Source organism: Rattus norvegicus, chromosome 3 (genome assembly GCF_036323735.1).
Source record: "Rattus norvegicus strain BN/NHsdMcwi chromosome 3, GRCr8, whole genome shotgun sequence".
NCBI lineage: Eukaryota > Metazoa > Chordata > Mammalia > Rodentia > Muridae > Rattus > Rattus norvegicus.
This window is the reverse complement of record NC_086021.1, coordinates 76,402,828-76,412,630: the sequence shown is the minus strand read 5'-3', so window position 1 is coordinate 76,412,630 and position 9,803 is coordinate 76,402,828.

The window sequence follows — 9,803 nt, the reverse complement described above, 5'->3', positions numbered from 1 at the left end:
CCCTTTAATCCCAGCCCTCTGGAGGCAGAGACAAGTGGATCTCTGTGAGTTCAAGGCCAGCCTGGTCTACAAAGCTAGTTCTAGAACAGCCAGGGCTATGCAGAGAAACCCTGTCTCAGAAAATAACAACAGCAACAAAAGAATTATTAGGACAATACTAACCAAGAGTGGACATTATTGTTATATAGGTTACATCGACTCATATGAAAGGGGTTTGACAACTGTATACGTTACTATGGCTTGTGACTGAAGTCCAAATGTTTCCAAAGTTTGGGACAAAGCCAACATAAGCCAGATCTAAATGGTCAAATGGTCTGGGAAGTTTTCTCTTTGCATCTCATTACAAAGTTGCCAACAAGTGATCCATCTGCAACCAATCATTCATATATACATATATATACATATATATATATATCATATATTAGAAGAGACAGCATAAAAGTCTACTTGGAAGTGAGGGTAAAATTGGCTCTTGGTTCCACTTGGCTGCACTCCAAGTTAGCTTCACTCATTCACCTAATCTTAAAGACTGCAAAACAAAAGAAAAGATTTTTCAATGAATTCTTTGACAATAGATTTGGAAAGTCACCTTTTGGTGCCTTTTCTAGTTCCCTGCTCCCCAAAACTCTAGTTTTCTGACTATGAAAATACGATCTGGGGTTTAGAGGTATTCCTCAGTGGTATGGTATTTACCTAGCATTCGGAGGAAGATCCTCAGAATTGGGGATGTAGTGGGGTGGAAATTTAGATCTATAGAAAATAATGTGTGAAAAACTATGCTTTAAACCACCCATCGGGGTAAAATAAGATCCAGAAAAAAGCTTTTTTCAAACAAGATCCAACCAAATGATTTAAGGTAATACATTTTGGCAAAGACAGACACTCACCCTGAGCCTTTGTGGAATTCTATGACGCTGTTGCTTTGGTAAAGTCCTTGTTCCATGTCTTGCACTGCAGACAGATGTCTGTTCCGTTATTAACAGCCTGGCTGCTTTTGAATAGCTGGCTAATAACGACTGGAATTATACAGTCAGGGTTGGGGACCTGGTCTCCAGCAGTGGGAGTTGGTATCTATTTTCTGTGTGAGGGCATGCCCTGGTGTGGCCTGACCTTACTACTTAGTAGCTTATGCAAACAGAGGCTCCCTGAGACTGTACTGCATGTGAGGTTGATGTGGGCCAGCCTGGGGCAAACAGTCATCACCACTGGCAAATGCATGCAACCCACAGAACTATGGGAGGCAGAAGCCCGCCCATGCCGCCCCATCCTCTATCTGTGCCTCTATGGTTTTTCCAGCACCAAATCAGATACCTGATAGAACTGATATTTCAGGAGAAAAGGAAGGTTTCTCACTGGGGATCCCCCACCCCAGTGCCCTAGTATGCCTCACGTGCTCACGGCTGATCTCAATAACTGTCATTTGTATTGAATTGCTAACTATGCATTTCCATTTTGATTTCTCAAAGAATAGGGTTACATTTAAGAAAGCAATTACCAGAGGCCAGAGAGATGGCTCTTCCAGGGGATGGGTTCAAATCCCAGCACCCTCATGGTAGCTCACAACTGTCTGCAACTCCAATTCCAGGGGACTCAATAATACCCTCATACAGACACACATGCAGACAAAGTACCAATGAACATAACATTAAAAAAGATAAAAATTAAAGCAACTATTACTGAAAAGTTTAAAAAAAAAAGAAATGCTAAATTGACATTTTAAATGCTAATACAAAGACTACTTGAAGGGAGAAGTCAGTTTGTCAATGTCTTTCCTTGAAAGGCTTTATTCATTCTCCCTTCTACCCAACCCCAAGAAGGATCTTGTTTTAAAAATGTCTCCCAGTGGCTAGGGTTGGGTTATAGCTCCTTCATATGTCTGTACTACAATATCCCTTTAATCATTGAAAGGATGTAGCATTGTTGAATTCTAAAATCAAATCAAGTCCAGAGAGAACACACACACACACACACACACACACACACACACACACACACAGAGAGAGAGAGAGAGAGAGACAGAGAGACAGAGAGACAGAGAGACAGAGATAGAGACAGAGAGAGAGACAGAGAGATAGACAGAGACACACACAGAGAGACAGAGAGATAGAGAGAGACAGATAGACACACACACACACACACACAGAGAGAGAGAGAGAGAGAGAGAGAGAGAGAGAGAGAGAGAGAGAGAGGCAGAGGCAGACAGACAGAGACAGAGACAACAGAGAGACAGAGAGAGTCAGAAAAGAAAGAGATGGAGAGAGAGACAGAAAGACAGACAGAGGTATTTAATTTTGAGACAAGGTCTCACTGTGTAGCCCTGGAAATCTCTGTGTAGATCAAGATAGGCTCTAACTTGCAGAGATCTGCTTGCCTTGATCTCTGGGTACTGGAATTAAAGGTGTGCACCATCATGTTAGACCCAAAGTTATTTTTGTTGTTTTGTTTTGTTTTAACATATATACAAAAGTTAGATGGGCTTTGAAGAGCCACAACAGTGCTGACTGGTTCACTCCTGGGCTCATGGAGTTGAGTTTTTAGGAAACTGGCAGAAAGTCCAAAGATTTGAAACCCAAGGGGGAAAAAACACATCCAAAGTGCAGATGATAATACTAAACTCTCTGAGATTAACCTGAAGCTAAATATCAAACTTTTGTGGTTTTAAAAGCAAATTGCCTTGATCTTCTCTTTTCAAAATGTTAAAGAAATATAATTGTACATTTTGTGAGAAAATACATCTGTATGACAGCAGCTAACTCTTCCATTCCCCCAGCAAAAAGTCAGAACTATTTATTTCAGAAAGGTTAATCTTAAGTCAAGCTTCACTTTGTGCTTTAAAATAGTCTTAAGCGGGAACAGCTAGGCAAAGCCTCGGTCTGATTGGCTCAGCACCCTGGAAATGAATGTTATAGGTCAGGACACTCATCACAAAGTGAGTTTGCCCTGGCAGAGAACTTCGTGTGTCTTCCGCCCCCTTCAGGATTTTAATTGATTGTTTTACAGCCTCACCTCAGTCTAATTGCTTTTAACCTTTTCCCCCTTGCCCCTCATAAACCTATAGATTAGCCTCAGCCAAGGAAATGCTGCCAATTGCTACAAGTTGGTTATGCCCATCAGAAGTATCCGAGAGTGGGTACAATGATGCAATGTCAAAAGCATCATTGTTAAAAGAATGTATCATGTTCCGTCTTGCTGAGAGGGGGATTGGATATTGGAGACCTCATAGAAATAGAAACCATCTCTAAAATGTTTTTTATCCATTCAATAAACATTTTTATTTATTCTCTCATAACCCTACAAATATATTGTCCTTTGTTCCTACCCTATCATCCTCTTTTCCTTTTCTTTTCTTTCCCCCCACTGCATTTTATTAAGGTGCGTGTATGAGCTTGGGTGGCAGATTATTTGCTTGAGCAGGGGCTTTCCCAATGAGGACTGTGGCTCCTCCCTGGCCCAACAACCATTAAGTGCCTATGATCTCCAGGAAGGTCAGAGGCCTCGTGCTCCTCTGTTATTCCTATTTGGAAAACATTGTTTAGATCCTTTGAACTGGATCTGCCTTGAGACCTTGCTTTTTGGTGATGAATTCTGTAATACAGAGTTGCCTCTCGGGAAAATCACTCGAATCCAGATTTCACTTCATTCCTTTTATCACCATCCCCATGGCCTGAAGACATAGAAAGATCAGAGTCACAGCTGACCTTCAGTCTGTAACAGTCTGAAGAAAGGTTTAGAAAGGTTTACCTTGTGGCCTGAGGAGCAGGGACAGACCTGATGATAAATAGCCGCCTCGGGAGTTCACTGTGAGAACCAAAGCCCCTCAGGAAGGTAGTGAAAGCCAAATTCAGGGAAAGAGGGAAGGGTTCCATTGAGTATTATCAAGAGATACTTTCCAACATCAGGGAGAGCTCACAGTCTGCTGATTGACTCTGGCCCTGCGAACTCAGAAACCATCCAACCCCGGACCCAGGAAACTTGGCCAAGTTGCACTATGTTCTATCATGCTGCAGTGAAATCCTTGGGACCTCCCAGCTGTCCCCTCCCCTCCCCCAGCTCTATCTGTCCCTCATCCTTAGTGTTCTCATCTGGAAAAGTTCAGGGGTTATCAAAAGTATGCAGCATTCGTTCCAGCCAATGCCTACATGGGTTTCCAGTCTCCATTACTATAAGGCTTAGAGTCAAAAATTGCCTCCTGTCTTTGAGAAGTGTGGAATTTCCTACAAAGCAGGATGATTTTTTTCCCCCTGGAGAGCCTGGAAACCATTCTTTTGGAATATCTCGGAAAGGAGGTCGGTCAGCAGACATAGGTGGTCTAATCATACATTGGCCGAGCCTCCTTAGACCTGCTTTTTGTGAAATTTCCCACTCTCTTGACTTCCTTTATGCAGCCACTCCCTTGTTTCCCTTTGAAATCACCAAATGTCTGATCCCAGATGTGATAGGGCAGGGGACAGAGCCAAGGTCAACGTCCTGAAGCAGTTGTTGAAGAACTCAGTTTATCCTGGACACAAGCCAGGTCTTTTTTCACTGATTTTTCTCGCATGCAAATTTTACCTTTACTGTTTTCTTTTTTAAACAGCGTTTAAAAATGGTCTTAGGGATGTAAGTTAGTTGATACAGAACTTGCTTGACACTCGGCGTACAAAAATAAGCATGACCTACAACTTAAGATGGTGGCACATGATTTGTTATCCTAGTACTCTGGTGCTGGAGGCAGGAGGATGAGAAGGCTAGAGCTAGCCTCATCTACGTAGAGAATTTGAGGCCATCCTAGAATGCATAAATTCTCTATTTCCAAAAGATAATGAAGGAGCTAATAAAAATTTTAAATAGTCTTGGGTTGGAAATATATCTCAGTGACAAAGCACTGGAAATGAATACATTATATTTATTTCTTCTGCATGTGCATGCATGTGTAAGGGGCCCTTTGGAGGTCAGAGGACAACTTGTGGAAATCTGGTTCTTTTCTTCTGTCATGTTTAATCTGTTCAGTCTGAGGACTGAACTCAAGTCGTCCACAAGTACCTTTACCCTCTGATGCATCCCGACAGACTCCATGTAACAAGTTTTCAAAAAGTAAGGAAACACAGATGCTGGAGGAGAAAGAAGATTGGGAAGGAGCAGGAGAGAAAGCTCTGCCCACAACACCAGCCCACGGTTAGCCCGTTGCCATTAGTGTCTCCTGCTAAACTCAAACATTTATGAAAGCAGGGCCATAGCTGATTACCAGAAAGCAGGAGGACTGGTTACATGATGCAATTGCTTCCTCCCTCAAAGCATGGGGTCAAGAGGAATGTGAATATCCTGACCCTCCATTAATCATCAAGGGTTCACATGCAGGAGACAACACTAAAGACTAAAGTCAACCATAATATAAACTTTGTCTAGACCAGTGGTTCTCGACCTGTGAGTCTCCACCCCTTTGGGCATTGAATGACCCTTTTACAGGTTAGCATCTCAGATATCCTGTATATCAGATATTTACATTATGATTCATAACATTAGCAAAATTACAGTTATGAAGTAGCAATGAAATGTTACGGTTAGGGATCTATCACCACAGCATGAGGAACCATATTAAAGGGCCGCAGCATTAGGAAAGTTGAGAACCACTGTCCTAGACTACTGTCTGCTCTGGGGGATTGTTAATTTCCCTTAGAAACCTTTCACTCTTCTTCCAAAACTGCCAACAGCCTCATGGTTTCCCAGGGGTCTACAAAGAAATTGAGAAGCATCTAGACCTTGCTGGAATGTTAAGTACTCAGGTTCCTGTGATGTTCCTATGCACTAAGCAGAGTTATTAACCTTTTCTCTTCTTAATCCATCTATTATCAGTGGACAGATATTGGGGTCTGAGAGTCTGTCCATAAACCACACGAACACCAATGTCAGTCAGACAGGGATGGTTTATTGAACGCACACCCTAATAATAAATGGGTCAGGGATGTAGCTCAGAATTAACTGAACTATGTCCACAAACATTTCTCATGGCAGGCTGATAAAGGGAAAAAACCATGATGAGTTCACAGACTGGTGCAGGAAGTGCTATTTGGTGGTCAGTTCTGACTCAAGCCATTCTAGACATAGCAGTTCAGATTGACCCTTAACTTGATAGGTCCTACGGGAATTTCTGAAGATTAACAAACCTCATACAGAACACTCAGAGCATAACAGGGGAAATGGTCAGCATGACCCTGTTCTGAGTCAAGTTATTTTTGTGTCAGTGACTGGCGGGCACATTGTAGCAACGGTATGAAATAGCTGGTAGGCATGGAGCAGAATGGCTACAGCTAGGCCGGGGGTGGGGCAACGGAGAACTCAACAACAGAAATGTCACAGGACAGAGAAGTTCCCTCCATCCTTCTGCCATGTTCCTTCTCGGCAGAGCTACTAAGCGAACTGCTCTCTGGATAGCGGACCACCCCTCCAGTTGGAAGCACTTGCTGCTATAGTTTCCTGCCAGGTCTTTGTACTGTGGTGGGAATTTTGGTTTCTTTAAAAACACAGAAATGTTATGGGAATCTGTTTTTGTTTTTAAGTCCAGGTGGGGATATGGAGCTGCTTCTGACCGTCCACAGCAGCTGATTATGATTTGTCTCATGCTCTGGCGGGAGTGTGATTTTGCCAGCTGAAGATAGGGTATGTTTGGAGTTCTGGGAACTCTTCAGAGGGTATATAAATGTCAGGGCCATGAGAGAGGTGTCTGATGCTCCCCTAGCTGCTGCAGCTCGTTGTCAATTGGTCATGAGCAAAGAGACTGGAAGAAGAAATTGGATATCCTGATGATGAAGATCAACTTGCCCCCAAAGGAACTCCATGCTCCAATCAGCAGGAAGCAGTCTAATGAGATTGACACCTGTAGGTCTATATATGCAGGAGAGGGCTGGCACAAGTTAGGTCAAGGCCCATGATTGGACAGTAAAAGCAAGGCAGGGACAAAGCTTTTGTAAGGCGGGAGAGAAGGGGAAGGAGAGGGAGACTCAGGATGGAGTCGGAGAAGGACGACCCAGATCTGGGTGGTATTAAATGGCCCTGTGTAGTCATGTATATTTCTTAAGGATGGATTTCTATAGGTAGATTTATCTTATCAAGGCGGGCAGTTTATACCTTTATCAATTGGCTGTGAGTTTATTGTGTGGGTGTATTGTAGATTGAGAATTTTTTTTTTTTTTGGTTCTTTTTTTCGGAGCTGGGGACCAAACCCAGGGCCTCGCGCTTCCTAGGTAAGTGCTCTACCACTGAGCTAAATCCCCAGCCCCGTAGATTGAGAATTTAATGCATAAATCTAAGCGTTAAGTTACAGTTTGTTGAGTTCTGATTTTACTGTGTAGCTGGAACCAGAGGGTTCCATGCTAGTAGAGAATGTCAAGAGAGATACTAAGCAGAGATAGATTATGCTTAGTTCCACATGGCCCTCCATGCTGGAACTGACTCTAGGGACCAGAGTGGCAAGGCGCCACGCTGGAATGGCTCACGGACCACCTGGGTCTGAGAGTACTTGGGGGCAACGTGGAGCCACTGAGGTAAGAGTACCCCACTGTGTCATGTGGCCCTATGGGCGCTGGAGCTAGCATGGGTGAAAAGGTTCCCCTATTTTTAATATTTACCACAACAGGTGGCGCCTATTTACTGCAACAGTCACCCTCTTTCCTCTCTGACCTTCTCTCTCTCTCCTACCTAGCTAGTGTCAGGGAGTTGGAAGGTTGGAGAGGATAGTAAGAAAAAGAATCCAATAAAGTAGCCAAAAGTGAGAGAGTCAAAGACAGAGAGAGAGAGAGAGAGAGAGAGAGAGAGAGAGACAGACAGACAGACAGACAAACACACACATACACACACTGAGTCTACTATATGTACTATATGTGTGCTTGTTTCCACTGTAGCCAAAAGAAGGTGTTGGGTCCCTTGGAGCTGGAGTTATAGGCAAATGTGAACCACCGGATGTCAGTAATTGGAATCAAACTGGGGTTTTACGGAAGAGCAGTTAGCACTCAACCACTGAGCCATCTCTCAAGCCCCTTTCAGCTAACCTTACTTGACTTTCATGAGATAGTTTGATGGGAGAAGATTGGCGTATTTTGAAATATATGCATGCACACCCAACACACATGCACACGCACATGCACACGCACACACAATAAATCTATCTGTGCTAGCAGAGGAGAAGTAGCAGCCAATGTGCTGTCGAACCGTAGAGTTATTAAAGAGTTGAGATCTAGTCCAACTTCCTAGATCTGAGGCTACTAAGAAGCAAGTCTGACTTTCCACCCTGTTTTTGTTTAAGAAAATAAAACTTGCATTAGAATGACACACCCAATGGTTGTACTGTTGGCTGCATTGGTGTTGCAGTGAGAGTGTAGTTGCCACCGAGACCACAAGGCCACAGAACCTAAAATGTCAATTCTCTTTCCCTTCACATAAAATTGTCTCATGCCTATGATATGCCTTCAAAGTCCTCTGCTTCTGTCCATCAGAGAGGAGAGTCATGGGGAAGTAAGGATGAGGCATGAGGACACAGAAGATTCCAGATCAGAGGTTGTGTGGGGAGCAAGTGAAGCTGAGTAAAGTCCTGGATGAGGGTATGATGTTGATGTGGGCACGGCCATGTGAAAGACCATGGCCTCAGACCCCATGGGAACTTTAAAACCATTAAATGCTTCAGTGGTTTCTGGAGCACACCAATGCCCGGAGACTTCTCAACTCCACTCCCTGTGTCTGCAGATCTGACAGGCACATACTCACGGCTGCCACCCAAGAAGTGTACTGAGAATCTATTTTTGGCATTGCCGGTTCCTTAAAATCGTCCCGTGCAAATGTGAACAAGGTAAGGAGGAGCCCAAGGACCTCTCTCCGTGATTTCTCTTTCTGGACGCCATAAGGGTGTCGCCCCAGATCCCTCACACAAGACAGTGAGTTTTGATGCTGCTGCTATTTCGCTGCTGGGATCATTTTGACGCACAGCGCGCAAAGCATCTCTCAGCGGAAGACGTGAAATGGCTTTATCTCTATTTGGTGACCCTAACAGACATGAAGCGTAGAACGGAGCCATTTGGTATTTCCGTCCGCTGCTCAGACCCACACTTATGCAAAGCAGTTGTTCACATCATTGTAGCCATTATCCTCGCTTTGAGCAAATCAAAGGGAAGACTTGGAGAGAGCCCTGGAAGGAGTTAGGTGTGCTGTGGTGGTCACCTTACTGGGTCATTTTTTAAGTGTCAGATTTACTGATTTGTATGAAAGATAAAGCCAAATCAAGGCTAATTAAAAAAATGCTTTCTAGAAGCTTCACTCCTGCTGTCTATCTCTCGTTGTGCTGGAAGTTTCTATGCTGTCCAGCAAAGGAGCAAAGTAACCAACAACAGTTGTACCTAGCTATGAACCCTGTGAGCTACAGTAATCACCAGCCCAGCAAGACATGCTCACAGGCAGAATGGTGGTAAGAATATTACGGGAGTAACCAATCGCTTTCTGAATGGATTTAAAGCCTATTCCACAGACAGAACTCATACCTGACACTCTTAACTGGGCAAAACCCCATGTCTGGCTATGTTATAGGCACCAGGGAGAATCTAATTATTATTTTCCTAAAATTCTTATCATTATACCTAATATCAGGGCATTTCTCAACCCTTATCAGAGAAACTCCTTACAAAGAAATAGATGGGCCGGGCACGGGTGGCATATGCCTTTAATTCCAGAACTCAAGAAGCAGAAGGAAGCAGAAGTCTGTGAGTTCAAGGCAAGCCTGGTTGTTGGGGTTTGGTCTTATATTGTAATGCTAAGTGCGGTCCCCCAAGACCTGCTTGCCC